Genomic DNA, 5,191 nt, shown 5'->3' on the forward strand with positions numbered 1-5,191 from the left:
TAATACTACATTTGTTTATTCTCATGCATCCAAATATTTTTTACTTCAACATGTGGTCAATATAAACATTACAGAGCCGTCTTCATTATCATGATCCTTTGAAGTCTTGGCAATGCCTTATGGATTTTGGCAGTCAGCACCTTTTAACTGCTCAGAAGCCGTGTGTAGCTTGTGGTCTCCTTCCTGGACACTGTGGATCTGAGAGTTCAATATTCACCATCCAGACAATTATGCTGGAATCTGGCCCATCAGAGTCTGACGTCATTCCTGTAGCCTGAGGCACAGGTGTGGGGATGAATGTCAGCGGTCACACGATCTCTTGCTCCTTAATCAGGTTTGGTGTGTGACTTCTGGTCCCTCACAAAAGTGAACAGACCATGCTAGCTCCGGCTTGCCTCTGTAGGTGGCTACAACAGTGGACATAGAGAATGAGGCGGATAGGTGATGAACTTCCCAGGCCTCCCTGGGCTGTCAAGTGGGATCACTGGGCCCGGACAGTCACATCAATAATACGTCATCTGTCCAGAACAGCTCTAGGCAAAAATCTCACTCAGGAGATAGCAACTTCCCGTGGGCTCCGGAGATGCCTAGCATCGAGCGGGCAGCTAGCTCAGGTTTCCTCCAGGGAAGGTCTTCTTCTTCCTGTCAAAGCATGGCCAGGGCTTCTGTCTCAAGCAGAGAGCCGCTGATGTCAGCAGGACCGGCCCACCTCTGAGGTGTCTGTGGGCTGGTGCACCTCCCACCCGGCTCGGCTTATCACTGACGTGGATGCTGTGTGCTGGCAGCCGGAGGTAATTATGGGGCTTGTCCTCAAGGACCAGTCTGCGCATGGGTCTCTCTCAGAGCTGGCCACCCAGCAGGGCAGCCAGCAGGCAGCTGCTTGATTCCAGGAGGGCTGGGGGTGCCCAGAATGGCTGACTCTGCTCCTGCCCTTGCCTAGTACCAGAACCTCCAGATGCCATGTCCTCTGCTTCCGGGGACATTTCTAGGCTGTCCCTGAGCATCATGTTTGAGATTTCTCATCTCATCCTGCTCAGTACTAGGCTGAATAATCCCTTTGTTCCTAAACTCCCGCCCATCTTGGGACCTTGGAGTGTGACCTTGGCAGGGACCAGATCTTTGTCCACATAATCAAATGAAGCTGAAGTCCCATCGAGAGTGGGCACTTTGCTCGGTGTCATGGGTGTCCTCAGCAGAAGAATGAATCTGGATACAGATATGGAGCAGCACTTCCTGTGGTGAACCAGCAGATAGGAGGGGTGCTGCTGCGGCTGCTGTTCACACTGCTGGAAGAGGCAGAGAGTTCCCCTCTTCCCTCCAGCACGGCTCTACCCTTTGCTCACATCTGAACTTCAGACTCACACACACACACACACACACACACACACACACACACACACACACCTGTGCACCATGCACGGGCTCCAAAGGGCAAGAGAGCATGTCACCGGTGTGGCTGCTCTGCACAGCAACATAGAACTCTCATACAGCCCTCTCCCCCTGGGCTTTGCCCTGTGAGCAAGGGAAGATTCTCCCACTAGCCCTTCCTCTACTAACCCTCCCCCACTAAACCCCCACACTGACCCCCAACAGTGACCCCCAACTGACCCTCCACCCACTGACCTCCCACACCAATCCTCCCCCACACCCACCTTCCTACATTGACCCTTCCAACACAGACCCTCTCCCACTGACACCCCCCTTTACCCCCCCAACTGATGCTGACCCCCCCACTGACCTCCCTGCAACTGACCTCCCCCACTGACCCTACCACACTGACACCCCTCAATTGCCCCCCCACCTGATGCTAACCCTCCCCCACACTGACCTCCCTGAAACTGACCTCCCCCACTGACCCTCACCCACTCGCCCCCCACCTGACACTGAGCCCCCTCCACTGACCTCCCCCACCCCCCACCCCACTGACTCACACTGCCTGGCTCCTTGGCTGAGCCCTGCAAAGCCCTGGCAGGCTAGGGCTGACACCATCTCCACCAGCAGTCTCCCTGAGCCACACGCATTTTGGGGGATAATGGTCTTCAGGATTCCAAAGGATTTATTTGATCTCTAAAGATGCTGATCTATGGAGCTGGAACCCCGCATTTGACAAGTGAGGTGATCAAGGCGCCAGTCCTAACGGCATTCTCGGGAGATTAACCTGGCAGCTGAGGTGCGGTGGACAAGAACAGGCAGCAGAGAGCGTGTTATTGCAATTTCAGCATGCAACACAGGAATCAAGGTGGTGGCAGAGCTGGAAGTAAAAGATCCAGGCATCATGCAAGAGCAGAGCACACTCCTGAATGAAGAAATGCTTTGTGGGGGTGGTGGTCACAGGCACAGGTAGAGGGGCTTGGAGCCTGGGTGGGGGGTAGTGGATGGGGTGGGACACCAGTCAGCTGGTCTGACTTGCAGCCCTGGCTCTCCCCAGAGGCAGATGGGGCCCAGACCGTAAGTCCTTGGTTGGACTATGACAGTCATTTTTAAACACACAACGCCCAACTCTGGGCTCACAAGGATGGTGAGCCTTCGATGTCCTGGTGAGACTCTGTGCTACTGTTGGCTGTCTGGAATGCAGTGTAGATTGAGTCACTGTGGAAGCCCAGAGGAAACCCAGCAGAAGGCTAGTGGCAGCCTTCAGGGAATGTCTGAGGAAAGTAGTCACAGAGGGGACGGATATAGGCCAGAAAGTCCCCGAGGGCACAGCACAGGAGGCAGATGGAAGGAAGGAAATGGAGACTTTGGGGGCATCCACTCAGAGTATAAAGAAGGGGCTCTGGGGAGATCTTGAATAGGCCAGTTTGGGACAGTAGGGAGGGACAGACACAGGCACACATGCATGCTTACATGCAGGGCATTGGAGCCAGCACAGGGGTGCACGGGACAAAGAAGACCGCAGGGTGTGGGCTGGAGCAGAGGGAAGGGGTGGTGGGAGCTCATGATGGCCACCTTGGAAAAGGAGAGGTAGCCAGTTTGGAGAGGAGAAGAGGGGTGACAAGGTGGCCTCCCTGGCTACAGTTTTCAGAGGTGAGCTCATAGGTCGGGTGCCTGAGAATAGGGAAGATGGCAGACTCTGTAGTCCTCCCCTGTGCCACTACAAGACCTTTACTCTGCTACCAGGGGAGGAGCAGGAGCTCAAAACTAGGTTGTGGCACCCAGTTTCCATGGCACCCAGTTTCCAAGAGTGTTGTGTACATGGTTGGCTGGAAGTGCCCTTGGGTCCCTCCGCTCTCCCCATCAGAGTCCTAGGGAGAGCCTCTCATGCAGCCAAAGTGTTAATGGAACAAGTTCGCAGCTTCTCAGAAATCTCACCCTCCCCAGGGCTGCCCACAACTCTGGAACCCCAGTTCCAGGGCATCTGGTACCCTCATCTGGCCTCCAATGGCACTACACATACATGACACACATACATAGATGTTAGCAAAATAACATATAGATAAAATATTTTAAAAAGAAAGAAAGGAAGGAAGGTTGCCATAGTACTGAAGCAGGAAGATTGGAAGTTCAGGGCCTGGGGCTGGAACCGACTGGCTCAGCCATTGAGAGCATTGGCTGCGCCATCTGCACAGTTCTGGGAGTTGGGTTTGCCTGTGGTACAGGTGCAGGGAGGTAGGAGGAAGCCAACAGCCTTCGGGTCACTGACAGACCGTGAATGAGGCTCCGTGACGGAGGATGTCATGTGAAATGCTTCTCTGTGGTCGTTTTTTTTTTTTTTTGTTTGGTTTTGTTTTGTTTGTTGGTTTGGTTTGGTTTTTGTTGTTTTTTATTTGTTTTGTTCTCAACTCACCTCATAACAGGAAAACACTTAAAAGAGGTTCTTCGTATAGCTGGATTTCTTTTCTTTAATTAAAATAATTATTATTAGGCTGGAGAGATGGCTCAGTGGTTAAGAGTACTGACTTTCCCTTCCAGAGGTTCTGAATTCAATTCCCAGCGACCACATAGTGGCTCAGAACCATCTGTAATGGAATTGGATGCCCTCTTCCAGTGTGTCTGAAGACAGCGACAGTGTACTCATATGCATAAGATAAATAAAGAATTCCTTAAAAATAATTATTATTGCACTGTGCATGATGTGTGTGCCATGCTACAGTGAACATGCAGAGGTCAGAGGGCAGCTTTGGAGTCCATTTTCTCCTTCAGCTTTTCCAGGTGTCCCTTTTATGTGTATGGTTAAAATATTTATTATAAGGTACACTCTTACCAAAAGTGTTGAAAAATGTGTGTGTCTTTGTGTGTGTGTGTGAGAGAGAGAGAGAGACAGACAGAATGGGAAGGTGGGAGAGAGGAAGGGAAGATAGACTTCCTGTCTCTTGTCATCTCTCCCAGCTCCATCTCAGGTCTGCTTGGTTTGTATTGAGTTTTCTCTTTCTGCGTGAGCACACATTAAAATGTATGCCCAGCACTGGTGACAACCGGCTGACACCCACACTCACTCTGCTTTTCTACTTCTTTCTACCACAGAAGACTTAAGTGACTAAAATTAAAACCGAAACCCCTAGCTACTTGACACTGGGTGGGTTACGTTTGCACAGTTTATCAAATAAAAGCACGCGGCACCCACTTTGAGATTCAGAACTGGGACATGTCCATGCTGGAGTGTCCTATGTGTCTGTCTGGCTTTCAACTGTGGTTACTGCCTATAGGCCCTGTACAAGGGCCCACCCCTCTGAGGGCTGAGAGGAAGCCACTGGGCCTCAGGCCAGTGTCCTACCTTCAGGGTGGACTCTGGGACAATGTTTAAAATTCCTCAGTAGGGACAGATTGATTCCTGCTACCTGCTGGGCAGCCGGCCAGGGTGTTCCTTTAACCCTCTGGAGAGCAGTGCAGACACTTTGCCTCGGGTTCATCCTGTCTTGGATTGTTCAACCTGGAAGAGGTTCTGGGGCTAAGGAGACACTCAGGGAGTAAAGCGTTTGCAGAGCATCCAGTTCCAGGAACCAGTGCAAGGAGACGAAAGGAAGGAAGGGAGGGAGGGAGAGAGGGAGAGAGGGAAGAAGGAAGGAAGGAAAGAAGGGAGGAAGAGAGGGAGATAGGAAGGAAGGGAGGGAGGAAGGAAGGAAGGAAGGAAGGAAGGAAGGAAGGAAGGAAAGAAGGGAGGGAGAGAGGGAGATAGGAAGGAAGGGAGGGAGGAAGAGAGGGAGAGAGGGAAGAAGGAAGGAAGGAAGGAAGAGGGAGAGAGGGAGAGAGGGAG

At 52.0% G+C, this 5,191-nt stretch overlaps 1 long non-coding RNA gene across 1 annotated transcript; it reads left to right on the forward strand.

Annotated features, from left to right (window-relative positions):
- Positions 1 to 4,047, forward strand: Gm35878. The gene is made up of 3 exons (XR_389219.3): positions 1 to 791; positions 2,074 to 2,340; positions 3,910 to 4,047. It is a non-coding gene; the product is annotated as a predicted gene, 35878 (long non-coding RNA).
- The last annotated feature ends 1,144 nt before the right edge of the window (positions 4,048 to 5,191 follow it).

Source organism: Mus musculus, chromosome 11 (genome assembly GCF_000001635.26).
Source record: "Mus musculus strain C57BL/6J chromosome 11, GRCm38.p6 C57BL/6J".
NCBI classification, from domain to species: Eukaryota; Metazoa; Chordata; class Mammalia; order Rodentia; family Muridae; genus Mus; species Mus musculus.